Genomic DNA, 26842 nt, shown 5'->3' with positions numbered 1-26842 from the left:
CCTATCAAGGACTGCAGCTTTAGTTTGTTAAATTGTAACAAAGCATTATTTAAGGGTTGTTGTTTTACAATCAAGCAGTACCTACGTTTTATGAAAGAAACTAGTCCCACAATCATGATAGGACATGATGGCCATCACACAAGATGCAAAAAAACCAGATGAGGGAGTTGGCAAATATAAGTACCCATTGACAGAGTGACAGGAACTCAAGAGACAATGAAATGAAATGTTTTTTTCAATATTATTACATATGTACACACACGGGTATATGCGGATTGAATACAAAATACAAACATGTATTTTCCAAGCTATAGTCATTATTGTCTCACAGGTTCCTGTGACTTTATCTTTTGGTACTCATGGCCATGGTAAGAGTCTTGCCCGTGTTTGCTCCCAATCACTTTTAGCAGCTGGTAAACCAATTATGTTTGTGAACTTTTGGTAGTGCACACTGTGGTTGGCTTTTGTCGTGCTAGTGCAACCCCCCCCCCCCAAAAAAAAGCAGCTCCAGAAACTGAATCCTGTGGATGGAGGCATATGTGCAGTATAGCCAGCTTTTCCACAGGCTGAAACAGCTCCGTGCCTACCTACAGCTGCCACATGCTGAAGTGGCCACAGTGACGGTACAGTGTAAGTCTTACACTGATGGCAAATTTCCTCTTTTCCATCAGGATTTGCAAAAAGACACTCCCAGAAAATTAGACAAGAAATACATGTGTTAATTCATTGTCCTTTAATCAACTAGTCACAGTAGCAGCCAGAGAAGCAGAGTGGGGCAACATGGCTCCCCCAACTTCCCAATGTTGAAATTGGTGCCAGTAACTGAGAGGGTGGCAGGAAGAGTGGCACAGTGTGGGCATGTGGCAAAAACACTGGACTGGCTCTGCCACTGTGCCTGCACTGACCTCACTGCCACCTTGCCCCTCCCCTGATCCATGTTTCCTCCTTGTCCAGTTTAACAGATGGCAGGGCTGGTAATGAGTGCAATCTTCTGATAGCAGTACATCAATTTTGGCAACCAGCAACGGCCTCGGCCAAGGGAGCTGGAGTCCAAGAACACATGCAGCCGGCCACAGGTTCCCCCTTTCTGTGAGATACCAGATTATCAGGTCCTTGTCTAGAGAGGCAGGGCATCCTCTGCATAGGCAAGAGACTTCCATCTGCACGTGCAGGCTTGAAAGTTCCCATTTCGCAGCTGCTGAAAGGCAGAGCATCTCCTAAGGAGCAGAGCGACACAGGAAGTGCTCCTTTGTGCTGCTGCTGCTGCTGCTGCTGCAGGAGCAGCAGGGCTGTGGATGCTGCTGTTATTGGAGGTGACCTGAGCTCACCGAGGCGATGACTGAGCAAGCAGGAAGATAAGGAAGGCGCGCGGCGTTGGTCGCCGGCGTGACAGAGAGAGCTCTCCCGCCTCCGCCGGCAGCCCCACACAGGCGCGTGACGCACTCCGCCTCTGGGCTGGGCTCTCGCCGTTGGCTCCAGTCCCTCTTCCCTTTTTCGCCCGCCGCTCCCTCGCGGCGCGCCAGGACCGCCCCTCCCCGGAGTAGCCCGCCTCGCCCGCCCGGCTTGATTCACGTGGCTCTCGGGGTGGAGCGGCAGCCGAAGCGGAGACCGAGGAGGGTGGGGAAAACAAAAGGCAGCTGTCAAAGGAGGAGAGCGGCGCGTTTGGCGGCAGCGGCGGCCCAGCCCGGCAGGAGCAGGTGAGTGACGTGCCGCGTGAGGAGAAGAAGGTGGCGGCGGCGGCGGCGGCGCTTCTCTCCCCTCACCTCAGCGCGCGCCTCAGACTTAGTTGCCCGCGGAGCAGCCCGCCGGTAGGTAGCTGGCCGGCTGGCTCCAGGTTGGGTTCGACGTCTGCCTGGTGCGAGGGGACGGGACTCGCTCTTGCCCGGGCTGCCAGGGCGAGGGGGGAACTCGGGGCTGCCACGCTGGCAGGAGCGACGAGCGGCGCTCTGAGGGGCTTTCCACAGAGCCGGCGAAAGGAGCCGAGGCGCGCGCTTTCCGCGGTGGGCAGGGGCGTCATTGCGCGGCTGAAGTGAAGCTCGGGAGGAAGGGGGGAGAGGAGTTGTTTTTGGTCTGCGTGGGAAGGAGAGGAAGCGGAGAGGGAGGCACTCGCCACGAAGCGCCAGGAGATTGGCAAGAGGCAGCCGAGGTACAAAGAAGCCCTGTTTGCCGAGGAGGGAAGTCGCTGCCAGCCCCAGGAGGAGCCTCTCAAAACAAAGCTGCCAGGGCTGGGGATGAAACCCGCGGCACTCCACCCCCCTCCCCTCGCGCGCCTTGGGTTGCCAACTTGAGGTTTAAAAAACACTAGGCCAATGGGCAGAGGCAGGATGGGCTAGTGGGCGGAGCTCCGTGAAGTTTTGACAGGTCAGGGGCTTTGCTTGGCAGGTTTCAGAGGAGGAGCACAAGGTGGACTAGTGGGCTGGGAGGTGGTCTCAATAGCAGGAGAAATGGCACCACCGCTTGAGTCATCTAAGGCTGCATTCCTAACACTGCATCCCTGGAAGGAAGGGAGAAAAGCTGCCAGGAGACAGACTGTGAGCTGTGAGTAAGCTGCCTAAAAACGAAATTGAGGCTTCAGAGTAGGCATAGTAAACACCTGCTTCCCAAACATTGGCAAGCACACTGGATAGGCAAGTGTGCAAATACTTTCTAGATGGCAGCAACCCTACCTGTTCACTTGGAAATAGGTGTTTCCTTGTTGGGAGGGGCTGGGTTGCTTGGTGTAGGAATTGAAGTAGTTGAAGCATTGATCTTAAACTTGCCAGATGTTCAACTGAAATGTTAGCTATTGAGGGCATTCTGTGTTTTAACACAGAGCAGTTACTTTCAAACTTTTTAAACTCGAGCGTCATCAAAATTTAGCTACCTCAGTCCTAGCCAATCATTTGGCAACACACAGGGCCCTCCTGCATACGGACAGCTGTATGTAAGCATTGCTGTGTGCCCAGAGATCTATGGGCAGGGGCCCTAAGCCAATGCTGTACTGGAACTGCCTGTGACATTGGTTGTGTCTTTAAACGAGCAAGCTTACTTAATCTTGTCACTTCTATAATGGGGAGGAAAACAGCTGCAGATGTCCCATAGAATCATAGAACTGGGAGGGACCACAATGTGCTCTTGATTTGGACTATGGACCAGTTTTCTGCTGCAAACCACTTCTCTGAAATGAGTACACTTGGGGTCAACTAGCAGGCAGGCAGGCAGGTGGCCATCTTCAGCAGAAAACTGGTCTGGGACTCTGACCCTGATCAGGTGCATGTTCTGGATCTGGGGGCCATCACTGCTTTTTCTACAAAGCAAAAACTTCCAGGCGAAGGATGTTTGTTTAAACTTTGGCCCTCAGACTCCCTCCTAAAGCTGGGGAAGGAGGCTGGAATGAAAAGTTCTCTGAGGCACTCATGCTTGGCATTTTGATGTCTGTAATGCTAGATCGCTGTAGCTGGCGGGAATGTCTTCCTGCCCCTGCTTTGGTGCAGGTTTCTATCCTCCCCCAAACTTCAGTATGTACACATGCATGCCACACACACAGGTGTATTTCACACACACCCTATGGGGGACCACTTCAAAATTTGCAAATCAATTCCATAGAGAGAGTGGTTCAGCTTAAACCATTTGGCCTCTTTCTGTGGGTGGGCAAAGGGATTCATGCATACACAAATACCTCTGGCAAGCTGTGAACCCAGTGTGTATGTAGGGAAGAGGGTATTTAATTTCATTGGGCATAGGGATTTGCTCATTAGTTATCTATTTTAAGACATGCTCATCGTGAAGAACAGCTACATTCATCAAGGATGTCTAAAAGGTTAGATACGATCTGGAGGCAGGAAAGATTCAGTTTGTCACTTCACTTAAAAAAAAAGCAAACTTGGCCTGATCTGTTCAGTGATCTCCTTAACAAACCAAGCCCTGTACAAATTATGGATGTCGTGCAAATGAGCAGAATAGCTACAAAAATAATGTTTCTGTGCTAGCTATTCACTCCCCCCACCCCAGCTTTGCATAGTTCGTCTAGCATTGTGTATGGACAGTACTACTGCTAGATATGGAAATAATAAGTCTTTGGTTGCTTTGAGTTACAGTCACTCTCAGGATTATTCTGTCTTAAAATCAGTAAAGGCTGCTGATTTATTTATGCTAAATGCTTTAGTTAGGTCTTGCTGCTGAGCTAGAGAGCAAGTGTGTGAGGGGAGGGGAGAGAAAGAGTTTAATAAAAAATTCAGTAGATAAAATGCACAGCTGTTTGAATTGAACATTAACTGGTGTGACCTCAGCAGCTAGTTAACATCCAAGATTCCCCTGTGCCCTGAAATATTCCAATATGTGTGTTATCTCCAGCTGCTCTCAGGGGCAGTAGGTATATAGACTAGGCTTTTCCAGGAAACCTTGTTCTCCTTGCTCAGTTGTGTGATAGGAATGGTAGTAGAGTCTAACAAAAACACAGCGGTGTTTTTAACTGAAAGTCTATTTGACATTAGGCTTGTTTCGCAGTGGAGAAAAGTAAGATGCAGTTTGTTTCCATGCTGAATTGAAGGTGCTGGTGTTAACCTTTAAAGCCCAAAATGGTGTGAGATCTGAGTATTTTAAGGACTGGCTTCTTCTTGCATTCTTCCCTGCATGCTCTGCTCATCAATAGAGGCTCTACTTCAGAGCCTTCAACCCTGTGAAGCCCAGTGGGCAGCTACCAGGGAAAGAGTATTTTCTGTAGTGGCACCTACCCTATAGGATGCCCTGCCAACTGAAGTCTGCTAGGCTTTGTCTCTAAGGAGACCAATAGAAACTTGGTTATACCAAGGCCCTTACCAGGCTATTTTACTGTTTCATTTCAAAGTTTTGAAAGTTTTAACCACTGCCCCTATATAAATGAAGATGTTAGTATGCTGATTTTTAAAATTCCTTTTAACTTTTATTGATTTGTTAACCACCTTGGATACCTTTTTTGGATTAAAACAAAGTATGTTATTAAATAAATAAACCTTACAGAAAAGCAGGAAGTGTCTTATAAAGGTGTTGCAGGGCTTTGTGTGTGTGTGTGTGTGTGTGTGTGTGTGTGTGTGTGTTATGTGATGGTTGTTTTTCTCCTCTGCTGATCCTGCTAGTATGTTTGAAGTGGGAATAAATTTTACATCTGGCTTGTAGGTGTTTAGCATATCAGTGTGATAGGCACTCTCAAAAGCACTATGATCTTGGGGTGGGGGGTGCAGGGAAGCAGGCATCTGAAAGTGCCATAACAGCCACAGGGGAGGGACAAGGTGTATTGACTAATGTCAGGAATCATTTGGCTACTAAATCTTATTAAAGGCACTTTGTTCCGCTGTTTCTTTCAGGGGAAGGTGGCATTAATTGAGAGTGCACAGCTGATGCTGCCATGTAGAAAGTAAATGCAACAACTGTAGGTGGTAGAAATCCTTCCTGTAATTAAGCTGTGTAAAAAAAGAATGGGGACCATTTAATACTGAAGTATAAACTTACTTTTAGCTGGGTTCCCCCCCCCCTTTGGCTATACAACTGATGAATAGGCTGCAATGAGGTCCCGTCCTGGTTCATCTAAAGTTAGCTGTAACCAAATTTCATTGAAGCCAATGGGACAAGTTACCTGAAAACAGTGAGACTTAGGATTGCACTGTTAGTTACCGGTAGTTACACAACTAGCTATAGATGGATTGGGACCATTGTATTTATTTGTCATTGCATACAGTATCAATACCTGCACACGAAAGCTCATACCAAGAACTAACTTAGTTGGTCTTTAAGGTGCTACTGGAAGGATTTTTTTTGTTTCGATTATGTAAACTAGAAATCTTTTTGCAGTAGTTGAGTAGTAGTTAACTAGAGCTGCTTTTTCTATGGACCCTGAGAGACACTAGGAGAATTCGCTACTTGATCTTTATTGAGAATAGCAGTCATATAAAGGCTCAAACTACAGCAAAACTTCATGTAAGATTCTGCAGAAGAACTTAACTTGGATAAATTATTAACTTCGCAGTTCTGTTTCCTACACAGGCACATCTACTGATTGTGCCAAACAGTGGTAAGCGTTACTTACATTGCAGTGTTGAGAGGGATAATATACCCTTAAATCCCAACAGTATGTGGGAGCAGAGGCATATCTAGGGGTTGGTTAGGGCAGCTTATTCCAAGGGCCTGTGGCTCAGAATGGCTAGAAGCCTGTTTGCCCACCCACACACTTCCTGGGTTGCTCCTCTGCTGCTCTGGGCAGCCGGGCAAAGTGCACAGGTTCCTCTGGCAAGGGCGCAAGCAGTGGCGTAGCGTGGGTTGTCAGCACCCGGGGCAAGGCAAGTAATTTGTGCCCCCAACTCATGGATTTGCGCCCCCTAACTCATGGATTTGTGCCCCTTAACCCGTGGATTTGCGCCCCCTAACCCGTGGATTTGTGCCCCCTAACCCCCAGATGTTGCGCCCGGTGCGGCCGCCCCCCCCCCTGCACCCCCCACGCTACGCCACTGGGCGCAAGGGATGGAAGGGTGCCAATACAGCTCATTGCCAGGGGCACAAGGAAGCCTAGGTACGCCCCTGTGTGGCAGATCTGCTTATTTTGGTACAAGCACATTCTGTTGCACTAAGATGCATGCTCACTAGTTTAAAAGACTCAGGGCGTCTTTTAACACCACCTATTCTAAAGAGGAATTAGATGGTGGTCAAATTTCTTATGCTCAAATAAATATCCAGTTTGTTAAAAGCATGGCTCATTCAAAAGTTTGGCAAACGTTACTTTCTAATGGGAACAAGTACCCATTTTGAGGGGATAAGATATTATTGAGCTACATCCATGCAAGTTTGAGACAGCTTCCTTTTGGGACAGCTTCCTTTTGGGTGCAAAGGATGTACAGTGGTACCTCAGGTTACAGACGCTTCAGGTTACAGACTCCTCTAACCCAGAAATAGTACCTTGGGTTAGGAATTTTGCTTCAGGATGAGAACAGAAATCATGCTGTGGTGGCAGCAGGAGGCCCCATTAGCTAAAGCGGATTCCTCAGGTTAAGAACCATTTCAGGTTAAGAATGGACCTCCGGAACAAATTAAGTTCTTAACCCGAGTTACCACTGTATAGCTTTAGAGATAAAAGGCCAAGACATTTCTATTTAACAAGACATTTCTCATACTTTACATATTCTTTGCATAAAATATTTATATGTCTATATATTCTCTTTTAAAAGTCTATTTATGAATAGCTTTGCAAATTAGGCCAAGCCTTATTTCAAAATGAAGAGTATGCAAGTCAGATTGCAGGTGATCAAATGCTATATAGTCTGGACCCATTTCTGTGCAGGTGCCTGTATGTCTTTCATAGCCACCGCTCCTTTTGTTTGCATTGTGCCTCACCATATCAATTAGGACTTGAGAAATATGGAACATTGTTAAAGCAATCAGCACTTAGGTATTCATTGTCAAACACTGTAAACTCTTGAGTGAAACTGACAAGGAGCTGATGTGGTAGGGAGTGCTTGGGGTGTGGTGGAAGTGCATTTGCCACCACAATCACTGCGTTATGAGGCATGTTTTTGAGGCGGATAATTGTGCATTCAAACCACCTCCACCCTATTAGTAGTGCAATCCTATACACACCTACTCATAAGTACGTCCAACTTAGTTCAGTGGGGCTCTCTCCCAGAGAAGTGAGCACATGACTGCAATCTTAGAATATATGTCTGCACCTTGAGAAGCAGCAATTCTTTGGTGAACAAGAATTATGCCAGCCACTCTAATGTGCCTTGTACATGATGTGTCAGAAGGCAACTCGCAGTGGGCCTGTCAAAGGAGAAGAGTATCTGCCCTTATGCTTCTTCTGTCAACAGCAAGCCTGGAATCTACATTTTATTGTTCCAAGGGAATACTTTAGGACAGGATTCAGACATGACGATTTGTTGACCCCTTGTTGAAGCCTATGATTTGTGACAGTGTTTAATCCTACTGAGTCATATGGGGGGAGGTCACTGGAGGTCTACTGAAAGAATAATATAAGCAGGGTGGAAAAGCAGTCACTGAAATTTTTATCCTGACCCCTTCCCCCCTCAAAATACAATGTTTTTAGAATCCATCCTCTTCTAGGACCTTCCTCTAAATAGGGTTGCATGATGTTAGGGACTGAGCTGTTATCACAGTGGAAAGCCAAATAGTTTGCAGCAGAAGTAGGCAACAAAATACTCACAGGCTACACCCAACACTGAGTATGATTCAGAATTATGGGGATCCTGCTTTGAACTTGCTCCACTTCATGGGCTTATGTCAGGAGTTAATTTGCTCATATAGTGGGCAGCTCTTATCTGCTAGCTGCATAAGTACTTCGCTTTTAAATATGAGTAAGACTGAAGTCTGGGTTTAAAAATAGTTTTTTGGGCAATCAGCCACCAGTCTGTTGCTTGTGTTATTCAAGGTTAGATTATTATTAGTAACCCACCAACAATGTGTGCTGGACATTGTACAGCACGCAGAACTGACGGGGTCACTTGAGCTGTGGGTTTTTTACGCTAAATGAGATGAACACAATTTCAGAGAAAAGGATCTGTGCTTTATAGTAAAGTTAAGGGAGTTAGATGGTAGCAGACAGTGAGCACAGAATGAATAAATTTGGGCAAAGTCCAAATAAGCTTTGAGGAACGACTTAGAGGGAGGGATGGAAGGCAAATCCACACTATTAGAACATGTCCAACACACATTTAAAAGACATGCCTTGCCCCTACAATTCCCAGCCACGTTAGCAAAGTACAGTACCCAGGATCATTAGTCTATCTTGTGGGGCAGAACAAAAGAAAACACATCTGCAGTGGAAACCAGTGCTAGCCTTGTGTCGTCAAGCACATCTGGTAAGCAAGGACTTGGTTACTTCTAAGTTCTGTACAACTCTGGGCACCCTGATGGTACTCTGTAGACATAGAATACTAATAATAGTAGATGTGCTGAACAAGAGAATAGAAATGGGAGAAAGGGGAAATCATGGAAGAGTATTTGGGGACACGGGCAGACAACTTTAGAGGTAAGGACCATGAACTTAAACTAATGTGCAAAATTAAGGGGAGAAATGAATGGACAACAGAAATTATGGGAAATCGTTTAGTATAGGATTCCTGTGTTATTTACTCCTAAAATACACACCTAAAGTTTGTGAATTACGGTCCTCACTACTGATTTTGCTTCATATGGCATCTAGGACAGAAGCTGGCTAACATTTTTGCATTGTTGATTGTTCTTTCAACCCTTAATGTTTTTGTAACTTAAGCTAACTTTCCATGCTCTTTTAATCATCCTGTTCTATGATTAAATATGTCAAGAGATATAAACAACTCAGTTTGTGGCTTCAGAGTAAGGGCAGAGCTGGTGCTCCACCCAGTATACCCAAGCATGGGGAAAATGCTGCAGAATAAATTATGTATGAATGACTGTACAAATTACTTTACTTTTGGAGCCCTTAACAATACATCAGCAAAACAGGTTAAGAGAGGTGCTGTAATATAGGTGGTGTTTAACTAGGAATGACAGCTAAGTCTTAAAAACTAGGGGACACTATCGGGACTCAAGGCTCTGGTGGGAGTGGGGACTTGCTGGTCAGTAGACATGCACAATATTGCATTGTTCTTGAAAGAGACAGTGGTAAAGGAACTGGCCAGAAGAATTTTGGCAGGGGATTTTATTCTGCTGCCATTGTCTCTCCTTTAGTTGTTGTTCTTCAATTTCCGCATGGATTACAAACTGACTTAAAATTCAAAGGCACAAACAAATTCTAAGGCTGAAAGCCACCTTTATTCTGAATAGCACTCACAGCAGATTAGCCACAAGGACCTACTGACTGCATAATGCTTGGAGGTTGACCTATTGCAATGGAAAGGCCACATAATATTGGTAAACTACTGTGAAATAGGATTCTGAAGGTTGAAAAGGTAAGGAGAATCAGTTGCACTGTGCGTGATTAGGGTTGGAGTTTAGGAGAGGGGGACTATCCTAGTAAATCCATTTGTGGATATAGCCCTGAAATAAAATATTCTGTGAAATATGCCTCTTTGAGAATTCAGCACCATTAAAAGGTGAACACTGCAGGGGACTTTGAGCTTTGGTGGTTGGCGCAGTTCTCACTTGATAACATGTAAATGTGGTAGCATCTCTTTCAGTGTAAGGAGTCAGTTTGGATCCCTGTTTCCTCTTTCAGAAAATATCTTCCAAAAGCAGCCCAGCCGTAAGAGAAACCTGAGGTGTTTCACACACTACATCTGAATACATAAATTTGGATCAGGGGAGATGTTGTCAAAACATACCACAGGACATGTTTCACTTTCAAGTTGTATTTCTCTCTCTTTGAAAAATACCCTTAGCCACTACAGATACAGGGCACTTTGGAAATGAACTTTCCTTTGCTCAGTTATTTAATTTGAGAAGGAACAGATATGAGTTTGACAAATGGGCCTTGCAGAACGCCTGAAACTATCCTGCAAGCCTGATTTGCACCTGGCCATTCTCACTCTAAAGACCTTTCTGACCTTCCAACCATTTCCCCCACTCTCTTATCAGCATTTGAAACAACTTGTGCATCCATTTTAATTACAATGGAAATATTATTTTTAGAATCACTGTTCCACCAGGGGCGCTGTCCTGTGCCAAATAATACATTTGTATGGCATACCCAAAGTACCAGAGCAGGACAGTACTACTACCATTTGCATCTCAAGGTGGTGTTTGACTCCAATAGTACAGGAACTAGACTGAGATCTTCTACAGTGAACCCAAAGCTGTTGCCATAGCAGAATGGAATTGCAGGACTTTGCAGTTAACTGTGGATAACAGTAAACAGGATTTCTGCCAATGTGACAGTGTGCTTTTGTAGGAAATTTTGCAGTGTTTGAATTGCAGGGGGATGCCCCCTAAACAACATGGGGACCATAATGACTAAAATGGATGTGGGAGAGAATCTGGGGCATCTGGATTTCATTAATGCCTCCCTAATTAAAATAATGAAGTTTTTACCTTTTAATCTATCTAAGCAAATAAAGCTTGTCTGTAGTGCAACTTACTACAGCCCTAGACTTTTGCCCTAGACTTCAGTAAATGAGATATTAAATGATAATTGTTAAAATATAAACAACTATTTTCAGTTAATTTCATCTTTATCAAAGTTGATAGAAATATGATTCACCTCATATCATATAGGTCTTCTATCAAACTGTGAAGTTGCATTTAATTTTAGAGTAACCTTTCTTGCAGTTATAATGGCACTTATTCTCAGAGTTGTAACAGCTTTGTAACTTGGAATCATAGAATAGTAGAGTTGGAAGGGACCCCAAGGATCATCTAGTCCAACCCTCTGCAGTGCAGAAATCTTTTGCCCAACATGGGGCTCGAACCCACGACCCTAAGATTAAGAGCCTCACGCTCTACATACTGAACTACTCCAACTTGTAGCTGATCTCTTTCTTTTTATTAGATTAACATCAGAAAAAGATTCCTTCTTTTACATGTAAGTTTAATACTTAGTTTCACAATCTGGTATGACAGAGCAAAGCTAAGGCCACCCAGCAAATGAAATGCTTAAGGAAGGAAGTTAATGGCTTGGGAAAGGAGAACAGGACATGCTTGCTATTACTTTCTGTATGCAGCTAGACCTAGGGAAATTTTTAATAATACACATTCCATTACTTTCCCACACATCATCTCAAGTTCCCTATGGGATCCTCACTAAAATGGTCAAGACAAGAACTACTTTACAACATCTTGAAATTAACAAGTATTGAAGTACAGTGGTACCTCGGGTTAAGTACTTAATTTGTTCTGGAGGTCTGTTCTTAACCTGAAACTGTTCTTAACCTGAAGCACCACTTTAGCTAATGGGGCCTCCTGCTGCTGCTGCGCTGCCGGAGCACAATTTCTGTTCTCATCCTGAAGCAAAGTTCTTAACCTGAAGCAATATTTCTGGGTTAGAGGAGTGTGTAACCTGAAGCGTATGTAACCTGAAGCGTCTGTAACCCGAGGTACCACTGTACAACATTAAACTTCGTTAGATGGATTTTAAACCACATTTTCCTTATACTGCATGCTATGGTGCATGAGTCATTAAATCTGTTCAAATAAATTATGAATCATAGTGCCAAACAAACAAACGTTGAGTAGTAGCTATTTATAATCAATGGTATTTCCCAGGAGTACAATTTTTAAAACTAGCTAAACCAAAGCTTTTTTCTATAAAATTGCAGAGGGATAAAAAGAAAGCAGGAGACAGCTCTATTCCCTTCTTTCTGAATACCCCAGGTGGGGCAGATCTGCACCATACATTTAAAGCTTATTCAACACATATTCAAAGCACATGACTCCAGCCCCCAAAGAATCCTGGGAAGTGTAGTTTAAGAGTGCTGGTAATTGAAGCTCTGTGAGGGGGAAACTACGCTTCCTAGGATTCTGTGAGGGAGTCATGTGTTCTATAGTGCATTAAATAACCTTTAAATGCATGGTGCTGTTAGTTACAGTGTGGTCCTTATCCATGGCTTAAGTTACATTTAATCCAGTGGGGCTTACTCCCAGGTAAGCAGAACTGCAAGTATAGTTACTTCCTTCCCTGTCTCTCCTAAACTGTTTTCTTCTTTCTTTTCTCTCTTCCAACCAACTCCTAATGTCATCCAGCTTGACTCCCAAGGCTACTAGTTAAAGTCTAGTTAAAAATTCAGGCAAGAAGTACTTAGTTTGTGATGCTGAAAATATGGATATTGATTTATCTAGCAGTAATGACCTATCAATTTTACTTCTAAGTTCATTCCTCTGTGTTTAATAGAGCTTACTCCAAAGTAGTTGTTAAAAGGTTGCAGTCTAAAGAATACTTTCAAACTGTCTCTTACTTTCTTCCAAAGCTAGATAAAGATATCAAAAAGGGAAAGTGTTTGTGTTAGTAAATGAGGGGCTTCAGAATAAAGTCCTTGCTTGCTAATTCACTTCAGGAAGGAAAGCCCTGTCATCAGGCTTAAACAAAGGAAGTGGTTAAGGTAGTAGTTGGTGGGCTGTTGCTTGTGCAGTTCTCATTAGGAAATGCATAGCCTGTGAAAGCATATGAGACAACTGTAAAATGTTAGGGACGTGGCTAGATGTTGGAAGACCACCAGATAGCTCATATGCGGATTCCACTCCAGAAGGCCTACAGATCGTATTCTATTCTCAGTGATGACATAACTGATGAAAAGTCAGAATTACTTCCCCATTCTGGATAGGAATTAATGAGATATAAAACAACCTTGGCTATGACAGAGATGTGGGCAAAACAAGAAAGTGTGAAAAATCACTGGGCTTTTTTCTTTTCTTTTTAAAGGAAACTAGCCTTGCTTTAGAAATAACCTTCTGATCAGACTTCTCATGATTTTTTTAAATACAGTTTTGAAATAATGAAAAGCAATAGGTTGGATCCAGACTCAGGCTGCAGTACTCCCAGATAAACACCACTTAGCTGGGCTAGGAGTGATCCCTATTGAACTCAATGGGTCTTACTTCTGAGTAAATGTGTTGGTGTGCACCAGGTCACATGTAGATCATAAATTACAGTGGTACTCGGGTTACATACGCTTCAGGTTACAGACTCTGCTAACCCATAAATATTGCTTCAGTTTAAGAACTTTGCTTCAGGATGAGAACAGAAATCGTGCTCCGGCGGTGCAGCAGCAGTGGGAGGCCCCATTAGCTAAAGTGGTGCTTCAGGTTATGAACAGTTTCAGGTTAAGTATGGACCTCTGGAATGAATTAAGTACTTAACCCGAGGTACCACTGTATCAGAAACAACTTCTGTACAATGGTTGTGTAGTGTGGGCTACTCTTTCTCCATACCCTTTAAACTGATAAACAAAACCTGTTTGTCACTCCACCAGAGTGCTTCTCTGGGTAGCTTGCTGTATTTTAAAGAAAACTTTAAAGCACTGTATTCATCCTTATAATTGTGCTCTGGTTTGCTTATTGCCTGACTTTGTGGTTCCCATGCCAAGGCACTTCAAAATCTTCACTGTAGGGAATAGCTCTTTAAATGCCTCTTATGCTGAATAATGCAAGGTAAGCAATGGAGCTGGTTTTTTATATCCATCTTTGCAGAATGTAATGGACTCTCTAGGATTTAGAAACACTGCAAAACTGAGTCTAGCAGTGAATGCCATTATTTTCTTGTGCATCCCATGTAAGAAAGTATTAATACCATCCTTTTCATGTGGAAGTCATAGGGGCTGCCCTGCATCTAATTGCATGCTTGCTGTAGCTTAGAGTCCTTTGATCCTAACTGGTGTCATAGTGCCGTCTACTGTAATACCTTTTGATTTTCTGATGTCCTACACCAGCACATGCTGGTTGGGGCTGATGGGAGTTGTAGTCCAAAACATTAAGAGGGTACCCTTTTGGCAAAAGCTGTCCTACGCTATGCAATGGTTTCAGAGCATCCAAGATACATCTTAACCTATTTATGTTAAGTGTGACTGCATTTAAATGGAGTTTGTGCCTTGTAGCAAAAGGTCATCAACTGTCTTGAAAAATCACTTCTCTGGACTGGTTCTCCCTTTCTGTCTATCAGCAACTTTTCTCACTACAGCTCCTCCTCTGTTGCTGCTACTTCCTGTATGGGTTCTGCAATGATTGCTGCTCTTTTTGAGTCAGTATTAGAACACATGTCTTTCTTACTCTGGGCTTTAGGGCATTTTCCATATAAAGCATGGACTAGAAGAGAGTTTATACAAAGCTGTTTGTTATGGAGGTGGACTACATTTTGTTGGTTGTAACAGTGATAAAGGAAACTGAAGCTATGGGAAGATGAGCAAAAAGAGCAACACCAATGCAGCTGAATCTTGAATCCTTGCGTTGGCACAGTTCTGATTTGTCCTAGGTAAATAAGAAATTGCACAGCTAATTATAATTTTTGTCTTGCTTGCGATTTGCTTCAAATTTAGATTTCCGTTTAGGTTACGAATGTTATACAATATCTATGGGAGCGAGGTAAATGTTCAGAGACCCATCACATCAAGGATTGAGTATACAGTACTAAAATTCAAAAATTAGGCAGAACTAGGCTCTCTAAAATTACCGGTACAATATATTTAGCTAGAGAAAATGTGGCTAGCAGAGAGATCAGTTATGTTATCTGGGACTGTAAGGCACTGGAGTCTGGAGGACGGAACAGTGTCACATCTGGTAACTTTGCAGGCCAAACAGAGAAATTGCAAAACTTAAATTTTAAAAGGCCTGGGTGAATAGTAAGGTTGCTGAAAAGAAGACAAGGCATTGCCCTTTATTCAGTGGATCTTTCTCATAGGGATGTGTGCATAGCATTGCAACATTGAGCACATGGCTGTATACACACCATACATTTAAAGCACATCTGCACCTCCCCTCCAAAAAGGCTGTAATTTACCTCTCACAGAGCTACAGTTCCCAGCACCCACAATTCCCATGACTTGGTGTGGGTGGGTGCTTTGTATTGTGTGTATGCAGCCACAGAATGGCAAACCCTTATCAAATGAAATCCTTAAATTTCTAATGCCCTCCTGTCCTTTCATGACACATGATCAGTGCTGCCTTGACCTCCTCTGAGTTCCTCAGTGCAGAGCCACTAGCTATGCATATGTCAAATACTGCTATCAGTGCTTGTAATCCCAGGTACGGATACGGCTGCTAACCAGGAGACATCTCCTGTTGTTAGATTGTCACCTCGTGGTTGATTGCTCTGCAGTCCAGCTGGCAGCTGTTGTCTCCTATAGAATTTGGGTTGAAGAAGAAATGAGTGTGGTCTGACTTTTGTAGCAGAGAGCAGAAACTGCAGAACCTAGATACACATAGCTGAAGTTCAGTTTGCAGTTACAGTATTTGAAATTTTTTTGCACTGCTTTTCAATTTTGTAAGCACACTAAAATAAACTTTACCGCTAAGGTGTTTGACTGTAGGTTGAAACCGTTCTATGTGCTCAGTATTGCATACTGTGGTGTAGATTTACAAAAAAAATTTACTCTGCAACATTCTACTGAAATTTAGTAATAATATTTATAGTCATTTTGTGTCATTTACAGCATTGTGTGTGAGTTTATTTAAATAGCATAGTGACATTTGTCCTCTTCTGATAACCGGATAAGTTGTTTGTGATAACTATTATGTGCTATTTGTACTTTTATTTCAACGTTTCAATAACTAATGTTTATAATAATTGAGTAACTGTATAAGGTTTAATTACAGGTGTATATTTAAACCAGATATCCTTATCTAAGTGAAGTTTTCTGAAACTATTAACTTTTGTTGCATAAGATGTAATTGTCAAAAAGATTACACATTAGAGGTTTCTAATAAGCCTGCATTTTTGCAGAGGTTGTTTTATGCGGAGTTTGTTCTGGGCTTCAGCTGGCAAACAAATGTGATGGAAAAGGAAACAGAATACTTTGATAAGGTTGCAAAGTGATAGGACCTAAAACACTGATGATTTCTTGGCAGCCAGACATATCTTCCTGAATGGGGGCATAGATATTGTTTTCTTCTACTTGAAAAGAGCTACTGGTTACTGGCACTGCTTTTGTTCCTTGAAATGAATCACACTCAGTTGGATGGAGCCGTTAATCCATTTCCCTTTCAACTGACCTATTAGAAAGCAACCCTTCTTTGTGCCTGGCATTGCTGATCATCTGTTGAACATCGCTACAAAATACAATTCCTTACTGCATTTCTACACAGAACAGATCCCTGGCTTGTTTGGTGTTATTGCTGTTGTTTTTAAAAAAGTAACAACTCTATCCTTTTTGGAATAGGGATACTTTTTACATACTGGCTTTCTTACTCCAGTGAGCTTCTGTCCCCTGTAACTAAGTCACAAGTTAGAGCTAGTAAAATCAACAAGTAAGATTCCAGACTTCCCATCTGCAAAGTGATGGTGTCTGATCTCAGCCATGAATAAATGGTCTAAATCAGGGCAGGTTCAGTGTTGAGGGTAGCAACATATATCACTCTGTCCTCCAATTCTTCCTACTGATCATACTCGGAGTCTTGCTGTTAGAGATCTGATCATAGCTACAGTTGCTTTTATAAAATAACCTTTTTAATGCTGGCCGCAAGTGTAGCTAGGTCCTTTTAAAAGTCTCAGTGTGTCTTTTCTACTTCACAGTAAAGAAACTGTGAATTACCTTTATGTTATTAAGTAACACAGAATAGTCAAGATACTTTTAAAGGTTTCATGTAACTTTAGATAGAAAATTTGCCAATTAACCATTGTGGTTAAGCATCAGAGGCATATGAGCCCTCTAGGCAATGCTTCTCTCTGTGGAATGACCCCTTTGTGCAAGACATGGAATGTCTGCACTGCTGCCACTTTGCTGGCAGCATGGGGGAGTGGTAGCAGCGCTGGAGGAAGAGAAGGAAGATGGAAGAGGTGGCAGCGAGGAAAATGAGGATAAGGTGGTGGCAACACCATCCCATCTTGAGATGGTGGAATGTCTTGCACTTGTCCTGCCTGGGCATGATGTTTGTTGGGAGACTGTTGCGTGTAGTAGTGTTAAGGTGGATTACAGAGGATGGTAGGAATACTTAATTACAATAGTCTCTGCCAGATGCAGAATAATTTCAGGATGCACTGATGGTTGCTAAGAAGGAATCGGTGATGGCTGTTCCCCCATGTTTTGAAGAACCTTTCTAAAGATTCTCGGCCTTTTTCCTTTAGCATTTTAAAACACAGGAAACACACTCTGGAATGGTGCTTGGATTAATATAGTGGTGCATAAATGTCATCTTAAACAGATGCTTTATACTTAGCCAGACTGTTTGTCCATCTAGAACTGTCTGCTTTGGCAATAGCTCTCCAAAGTTTTGGGAATAAATCTTTCTCAGCCCCCCATGATACTTTTAATTGGAGTAGCCACAATTTTAACCTAGGACATTTTGCATGCAGCTATGGGCAAAGAAAAAGAAAGGAAAAAGAAAGGGTGATTTGGGACAGTGCTTTAATTATACCATAGAGCTGATTCACAAAAGCAGGCAGTGCTTTATCTTCTCCATGCAAGCATATATTCAGGAACCATAACTTCTAGACTAATAACAGAAATTGCTGTGTATGCAGCTGAGTCCCACTTAACATTTTTCCATGTGAATGTGTGCCTCAGTGCATGATCACTTGCAGCTAGGATCTGGGCCTTGGAGCAATGGTTGGACTGGGAATAGAAATGCAGAGTAAAGGCTAACTTTGAAACAGGTTGCCTCTTTTGATTTACAGAACTGTCTCTGGACAAAAGCAAATGGAGCAGGGCCTTTTCATGTTATTATATCAGTCAGTTAACCTGGTGTTCACTTTAATAATCCCTGACTCCTTGATACTTCAGAAAGTCAAGTTCCTGGGGCTGAAATACCACAAGAGTGTTCTGATAAGATATTTGTGAGCAAAACTACATAGCTGGGAGCCAAACTCAACATGGTGTTAGATGTGTGAAGGCATCTGTCTCTTTCTCTCCCTTTGGCTGAAAGTAGCCGTTAAGGGCCTTCCGCCCTCCTGACACAATCTGACCCAACTTTGAATGCCCAGTGGCTACAATTAGCAAAAAGACTGAGAGAGCAAAGAGACATTGGAATTGTATTAATGCATCACTGATGTCCTACTTAATTTGACTGTGAGATAGATAGCTTTTGTTCAGTTAAGTTCAGCACAAGAAACTACATCAACTAGTATTCTAATCTGGGAGCAGTTTGGATAGCTTTGCATAGGCTTACTTACAATTACAAAAGGCCACCATGTATGTCAACATACTTGTTCTGCTTGCTCTGGTGTCCATGGTTTAATAGTAACCAATAAAATATTTATGACTGTATTCCTATGGATATGATCACTTGCCTATGAAAATTTTGAAGACAGCATGATGGAGAACTTCGACAGTTCTGCCTGTGGCCTTGAGCGAATTCTATAGATCTTGTTATGGAATGTCAGGTGCTGCAAGCTCTTAACTCACTGTGAAATCAATTGAGCACCAGAGGGCTCAAGTGAGAGTTGTTCAGATGAATGCTTGTCAGGCTCATTGATAATGAAAAGTGGTATCCTTGGCCCTGAAGATTAGGGGACATAATGTTGGTAAGAGCTTTAAAGCGCGTTTATTGCAGAGACTTAAATGGCACTAAAAATAATCTCACATATTGTTTTCTACAGTGAAATGTTTCTCGTGTTGCTGTTGCTGTGTGTGTCTACTGGGCATTTAAGTGGATGATTATTGAGTTCTGAAACTAACAATCCAGTCTTAAACAAGTTTGTTTGGAATGAAGTCCTGCTAAGTTCCATGGAACTGATTTCATAATGCATGTTTAGGATTGCTGCCTAAACCAGCCCAGTAGCACCGTCTTTATATTTGCATAAGTCATTATTTGACCGTCAGCACTGGAGTAACAATCTAGCAGTACCGGACTGGATCTAGACACATCAAAAAAATGTTTCGGGAAAACGTGTTGTAAACCTCATACAGTGGAACCTCGGGTTGCTAATGTGATCTGTGTGGGAGGCACATTCGAAACTCGCAGTGTTCACAACCCGCAGCGCCACGTCTGCGCGTGCGGGTCGTGATTCGGTGCTTCTGCACAAAGCACGATTTAGCACTTCTGTGCATGCGTGAGCACCAAAACCCGGAAGTAACCCATTCTGGTACTTTCGGGTTCAGCGTAACAACCCAAAATCGCGTAACCTGAAGCGAAGGTACCACTGTAATGGGAAAGCACTTTGGTGAAAGATGGAACTCCACAGCACCATCTGGTGTCCCATTGTTATAATGCATTTAAAACACTATTTCTTTACTAATGTAGCTATGTCCCTGGTGTCTTTGATGTGACATTAGCAGAGTTCTGAGTCCTTTACTTACATGTACAGACTGGTCTGGAATGTCTCTGCAGTTCTATCATTCCCTCTAATAGGCATCCCAGCCCCTGAGTGTGGAAGTGAATATCCTGTATATGTGGACTGAACTGATAACATGAAAGCTTGTTACTCTAAAGAATTTATGGACTTTGGCTATTGTTGGGGTGGGAAAAACATATACATTGCATGTGTCCAGAGCAATAGAAGATCCAGAACATCTTCACATCATCTGATGGCATTCCCCTTCCCCCAATGCTTCAGACTTTTTGCTCTTATGTTCTGCCCTTTTGTTCTTATGTTACAAGAGCTTAGTGGTTACTGCTCTTTGAGGGCCCCATACCACATAGAAACCACATGGAAGGATCTCACTGCAAGAGCCATGGTAATCCTCCACACTCTGATGCCAGCATCATTTTTTCCATACAATCATGTCCTTCCCTCCCATGTTGTTCCCTACATTCTTATGTTGCTATGGGGAGTGTGGGGTGGAGTAAGAAGGGAGTGGTAGCCATGTGGCTCCTATAATGAAAGAACTGGCTCATAGGCTGGGGCAAATAATAATGATGGGAGAGAATACAGTGGAACATAAGATGATTGTTTGTGATTACTGCAATAGTTCTATGCAATACTTGCAAAAAGCATTTCCCCCCATTTCTCTTCAAGAGTAGGTCTGTGTAGCAGAAGACTCACTGTGGCTTCTAAATTTTGTGTGTGTGTGAATCAATTTTCTATGGAACTTCCCAGTTCTCTTTGCACTGGTTTTTGGTGGCATCTCCATTTTTTGTGGTTTTCCACAGAGGTGGATCATGAACAGGACTGTATAGAAAACTGCCATTGATCCAACATCCTAAGATTGTCAACCTTTTATCTAATTCACTCCCCCTTTCTAAATCAAGTTCAGTAGTACAGTTTAGTAACCTCAGACTCCGAACTTGGTAGTTTAATAGCGCCTCCCTTCTTTAGATGGCCGTATTGCTTCATTCACCTCAAATTGTGGTAAGCCAACCCTGATGAGTTTGGGGGAACCCCATTCTGCTGAGTGAGGCTCTGGATACCTGCCCCAAAGTCCTGCCCTGGTGGTACCACTGGCAAATTAGCCTTCCAAGTCTATAAGTATGCTATGCCTGGAGAACGGTCAGCAACCAAAGCAACCAAATGGTCAGCAACCAAAGCAAGTACAGGTGGCAAGGGTGGCAAATGGTTAGAATTTCCAGTGGTCTGGAAGTGATGCTTCAGTGCCTTTCATTGCTTTTTGCACCTCCTCATGATTTCTCAAAGCAAAACAACTGACATAATATGTCATACCTTCAACCTTGTAAGATGTCAGATTCCCTGAACACAGAAGAAAAATGTGGCCTGCTTGACGTCCCAAATTGAGTTGAGGCAGAGGAGTTGCTGCTGGGCAGAAATGATTTGACCAGAGATTGGCAGAGGAAACCTCTGAAGACAAGAAGAGAGAGAGGCATCCAACTGCCAACTCATTGAGGCAAAAATAGTCAGCATGATTCCATGCAGATCTTCTTGAGCTACAACTCCCACCATCCCTGATCTCTGACCATGCTGACTGGAACTGGTAGGTATTAGAGTCCAAAACATCTGGAGGGTACCACACTGCCTACCCCTACCAAAATGAAAGAACTAAGAGATTTGTGAATAAAAGCATAAGTTAGAAAGCTTTATCTTCCCTCTTCAATTGATGCTAGGTATGTGTGCACACACACACACACACACACAGAGAGCCCCTAGTGCTATCCTACTTATGCACACACAAAATCTAGGTTGACAAGCCAGAAGGTTACCATGTATCAGTCTAGGAACCTGGTATAGTCCAGAAGTTAGTGATCTCCCTTATCTTGCAGAGCTTTTGTGCCTGGCTTATAATACATTTTCATTTGTTGTAATGGAACGCAAAGTAGTGTGTGCTTCTAAGGTTAGAGAACTGAGGTGAGCTAATAGCTTAAGGGAGTTTCTCTTCAGAGAATGATCCTCTACCTAAATCAGGGCTGAGAATCCATTTTCAGCCTAGTGACTCCATTCCTTGCTGAGCAATCTTCTGAGGGGCACACATCAGTGGTGGATGAAGCCAGAGGCAAAAGCACGCCAAGCAGTGGGTGTGAATTTTATCTTTGTACACTAGGCCAGCTTCTGCACAGACTTTCACACCCCTCTCTACCATCCATTAAGTTAAGGAAAAAACATTACTATCGCTCAAGGACATGTTCCAGCCACACAAATATATATGTGGCGCAAGGTCAGCAATAGTTGATGGACTATGGCTTCTATTGTCTCTGAGCATTGGCTATGTTGACTGGGACTGATGGGAGTTGTAGTCCCAACAACACCTGGAGGGCACCACGTTGGCTGCATTGGACAATACTCAGTGGGGTGGAGCAATGATCTGACTCAGCTTTTCGTCCTGCTTCCTTAAGCAGCTTCCTATTCCATGCATCATTTAATGAATATTAATCATTGAAATCACTTGGTTTAGCACTCCATATAACTGGGAAATTTAAGTTTGCACCTTTCTGTCATGTGCATGAAAGTGTTGGAAAGGAAATGTGGCAAGGTCTTGATGCTCAGGGGTAAGAGTTTCAGGGGAGCTGACAGCTTGTACTTGGAAGATATCGAGTGATATGCTGAAGCGAATGGAAGCTGTTAAGAACTGGAAAGTAAATGAAGGGTAATATCAGTTCACTTGACGCGTTTTCAAATGTTGCCATTCAAGAGGGGAAAGTATTGCTTCACTATGAATCTGAAGGATCTTGGTGTCCTGAGAGGCAATCTGTTTGGAGGGTGCAAGGAGAACAAATCTTACCTAACCATAGCAACTAGAAGATGGCTGTGAGGTGGCTAAGTATTTAGCTACCCCAGATAGCTCACACACTGTGTTACATGACTGAACATTGCAAACAAATAGTGCTTTTCCATGTGTGCAGATACCAAAAGAAGAACAAGGTGGGATATTACTGCTGCTGAATGGGGATCATCCCACCAACCTCAGTCTGCCCTCAGCCCACCCTGCACCTGCCTACTTTCTTACCTACAACCAATCCCAAGAGCCACACTGCTTGTCTGCCATATCCTTCATTTTATATAACAGGCCTAAGTTTCAGTATTTTCACATTTAGGATATCAACCAGTGTTTTATTCTGGAGAAGACATATAAAACACTTTTTCTTTTTTGCTTAGGTTCAGACATCTGTGAACAGTTTCTCTCTCTGTTTTTTTTTTTTTTATCTTGGAGATAAACACCTTTTGTACTGCAGCATGATGTAACATTCATACAGATATCCTGATGTGTCCTATGGGTATTCACACTCTAACTATTTATATAAATAATTGTGTAAGGATTGCACCATGTTGAATTCCCAGGGCTTAGTGGGGCCTGCTCATTAGAATGGAGAAGTGATTACAGTCTATCTTTCCAATTACCTTTTGTGTTTTTCATGTTTCAGGCATGTGTTATGCCTAGATCAAGGAGACATCACAATATAGGAGATGCATCTTGTTAACAGTAGCTCTGTGTTTGATAGCGTGCACTGTAATGAATAGTTTCTCATATTTCTATGGCTACATGACTGTGCCTCTGTAAAAACAAATGTCTTAGGTTGCTGCTTCTGATTTTCTTGCTGATCTAAACAATGCTTTATTTTCTTTTTCAGAACTGAATTGCTGCAAAGAATCATTTCATTCTAGCAATTGGGGAAGGTGCATGAATGCACAAAGTAAGTTCTGTGTTTTTGTTGCATTACTAAGATAGATATTGACTGAATTTCATATTTATGACCTTCTTTTTCTTCCTACAGGAAGCCTAAAGTGGCTGGCAGTACATGTAAAACAATTCGAAAACATTGCAATCAATATTTCTAAACAATAAAACCATTCAATGGCATACCATATTTATAATGACAAATGACTGAGAATTTTATTGGACTTTTAAAATATTAGTTTAAGTATCTCACTTAACTAAGTGATCCAGTAACTAATCCAATATATGCAGCAAGCTGTATAAAACATGAAAAGCAATGTGATGTGAAGACTGGAGAACAATAATACAGTTAGGTGATATATCCACAAGGTGGCAATGTGTAGAAAGTCTTTCTAAAATAGAAACGTGAAATAAGAAGATGCTGTGGCAGAATGTACTATTCTAAAAATGCATCTTTTGAAAACTAACGCTTCTTTTATGTGCCCTGGATTTTAAATGCAAGAGAAATCTATAGCATGGAGTTTGGTCTAAGTATGTAGTATGTATGTATGTAAGTATGCATGCATTCTGTCTTACTGGGCATCCTGTCATTTCAAGGTAGACTTGAATGAAGCATCAATTCCAATCTGGTTTCAAGCTTGGTTGTGGGATGGAAACAGTTTTGGTTGCCTTGACAGATGACTTGAGCGAGATAACCTATTTGGGGAATGCTACCCTGCAGTACCATCAACCACGGTATCTTTCTGGACCTCTTGGGCTGGGCTTAGGAGGCATTGTTTTGGTTGTTTCCATAAGGTGATACTGCAGGACTTAGCTCCATTCCTTGGCCCTTGGCCAAAAGGGTTCCACAGAATCGATATTGCACCTCCTGATCTTAAACGTCTATCATGATAATGCTGGGGAAAGTCATCTGGAAGTTTAAGCTATAGTATTGTTAGTATGTTTCTGAGTTTCCAGCTCTCATCTCCACTTCTTCTTTTTTTTAATCTCAGAGCCTGTGGAAATTCAAACTAGTGCAGTTTGGGGATGGATGAGGGAAACAAGCCGATGTTAAATCCAAGCAAGACAGAGGTGCTTCCTGTGCAGATGGTTCAAGAAACATATAGCCTGTTATGCCACTAATGCCCAATTCACACTTAACATGAAAGGAAACCACGGCTTAGCTTGAATGAGCAAACATGTGGGCTCCCATTGAGAACATTGCAGCTGCTGTGCTCCTCCTAGTTTTGCTGCTGCCACACTGCTTTGAGCTTCACTGTGATTTGGCTTAGCATTGCAGCCAAACCTGGGCTCACGGTTTATTTTGCTCCAGACAAACCATAAGATGCAGTCAATACTTGTTCTATGATGCATTGCTTGTGGTTTGTCTGGAAGAGATAAACCATGAGCCCAGGTTAGGATGTAACAGTAAGCCAAATGACAGATTAGCCCACAGTTACAATACAGAAGCAAAACAACCACAATCTTCTCACTGGAAGCCTGTACATTTGCTCAGTCATGCTAAGCCATGGTTTGGCTTTGGACAGGGCTGGGGAACCTATGGCCCTCTAGATGTTACTGATCTCCAACTTATTTCAGGCCCAGCCAGCATGGTCTGCAGTCAGGGATAGTGGGAGTTTGAGTCCAGCTACACAGCTTTGCCAGCATTGGCTTAGAGTTACATGCAAAGCAGGTCCAAGTCTAGCTGCTACTTGTGAGTATCTGCTTCTTGCTAGTGCTCTTAAAACAAATTCTGACAACCTACACTACACTACACTAGTGTATCAAAACTGGTAGTGTTATAACTTACAAGTGGAAGGAATGTTAAATACCACTGAGGGACTACAGAAGCCCACTTAGAACAGTGCCATAGATAATAAAAACTGATCTTCGAAGCCATATGTTTCCGGGAGTGTCTCTTCCCTAGATCAACAGTCAGTTTCCTAAATAATTCCCCATTGAATTCTGCCTGCCATGTAATATTCCCCCCCCCCCCCACCAAGGGATGCCATCATCTATTACAATATATTTTATAGCATAATAAGCTGCATTGCAACTTCACATTACATGGCTTCATTGTGATGTTGTAGAAGTAGCAAGTTTTGTTCAGAAGCTTTTACTTGGTTCTTGTCTGGGACTTGTAAAATCCATTACAATTTTCATATGCAGCTATATTTATCCCGCGGCCTGAAATATTTTACCAGTTTATGTTGAACATATTGTATGCTATATATTTATATTTATAGAAGTATTTATATGCTGCTCTCTCATAAAATATAAGTGTGGTGTACAACAATATAAAAAGATTAAAAATAGTACAGTACCATCATTGAAATGAGTGGCTACTCAAGAAAATTCAAAACAACTGTATAGGCCCTGTCAGCATGAAAATGTCTTCAAGAGTCAAAAGGCAAAAGCAAGGATGCCTGCTGAGTCTCTGTTTGGAAGGGTTTTCTGCAGCATGGAACCAGTGGTACTAAATGCACAACTTCTGGTTGGCCTCTGTAACATGGGGGACAACTAACAACACTCTTTCAGATAACAACCACTGTCAGCATACTGGGTTGAAGTCTATGGAGAGAAACAGAGCCATTAACTTTATGTTTGCATTCTAGCATGGGCTTTTTTTTAGGGAAACAGATTGTTACTCAACCCCAAGACCTTGGAAAGGGTAGGTGATAAATCTAAAGACAACAAGGGAGTAAGAGAAGAGGGAGCACAAAGAAACAATAAGACAGCAGGGGGTCAGTGGAATAGCAGGTCTCCTTTAGAAAGAAGATACTATTCTGCAGTACACAGATGTCAGCAGAGGAAAAAAAGCAAAGCTTAAAGGATGTATGGTGGGGTTACTAGAATCTATCATCTTGATCATTTGACAAAGGTAAAAGGAAATCGTCATGTGTGCTAGATCTCCAAGATAACCAACATTTGAAGGAGAATTTTTTTTTTGCTGCAAGATGCTTGCTAAACTCTGGGTTCCAACTGGAACCTGTATCTAACAGAAACACATTCCCAAAATCAAACATAAAGGATTCTACAAAATTAGTGAAATTTTGTTAATTCAGAATTAATTGCAACTGTTCACTGTCATTTTATATTACTTGTCTGAATGAATCAGACTGTGCTGTCTAGGAGGCAGGTTTATTACTAGTCAGTTAGTATAACTCCCAAGGGATAATAACCAGTAATAGAACGGGGGTGGGGGAGCTGTATAAAAAATTCCAGATCATTTTTAAACAGGTCCTTACAAGGGCACTGAGCCTAGCTTACCATTACTAAAATAAACAAGCAATCTAGAAGTATAAACAAACATTCCATTTAAGTTAACATTTCCCCATCAAGGG

The 26842-nt window shown here is 42.5% G+C and overlaps 1 protein-coding gene across 2 annotated transcripts in view; it reads left to right on the top strand.

The window, feature by feature from the left end:
- The first annotated feature begins 1472 nt into the window (after positions 1-1472).
- Positions 1473-26842, top strand: part of MAPRE2 (microtubule associated protein RP/EB family member 2) — an 85113-nt gene continuing 59743 nt past the window's right edge. The window contains exons 1-2 of one of the 2 annotated variants that reach the window (XM_081918568.1): positions 1473-1697; positions 23473-23535. The gene's annotated coding sequence lies outside the window, so the exon portion shown is untranslated. Of the gene's footprint in view, positions 1698-2461; positions 2539-23472; positions 23536-26842 lie in introns of those variants that run through there. The other variant, XM_081918569.1, reaches the window with a different exon arrangement.

Source organism: Podarcis melisellensis (genome assembly GCF_964234715.1).
Source record: "Podarcis melisellensis genome assembly, chromosome: 7".
In the NCBI taxonomy this organism is placed as follows: domain Eukaryota; kingdom Metazoa; phylum Chordata; class Lepidosauria; order Squamata; family Lacertidae; genus Podarcis; species Podarcis melisellensis.
This window is presented reverse-complemented; position numbering and strand designations above follow the sequence as displayed.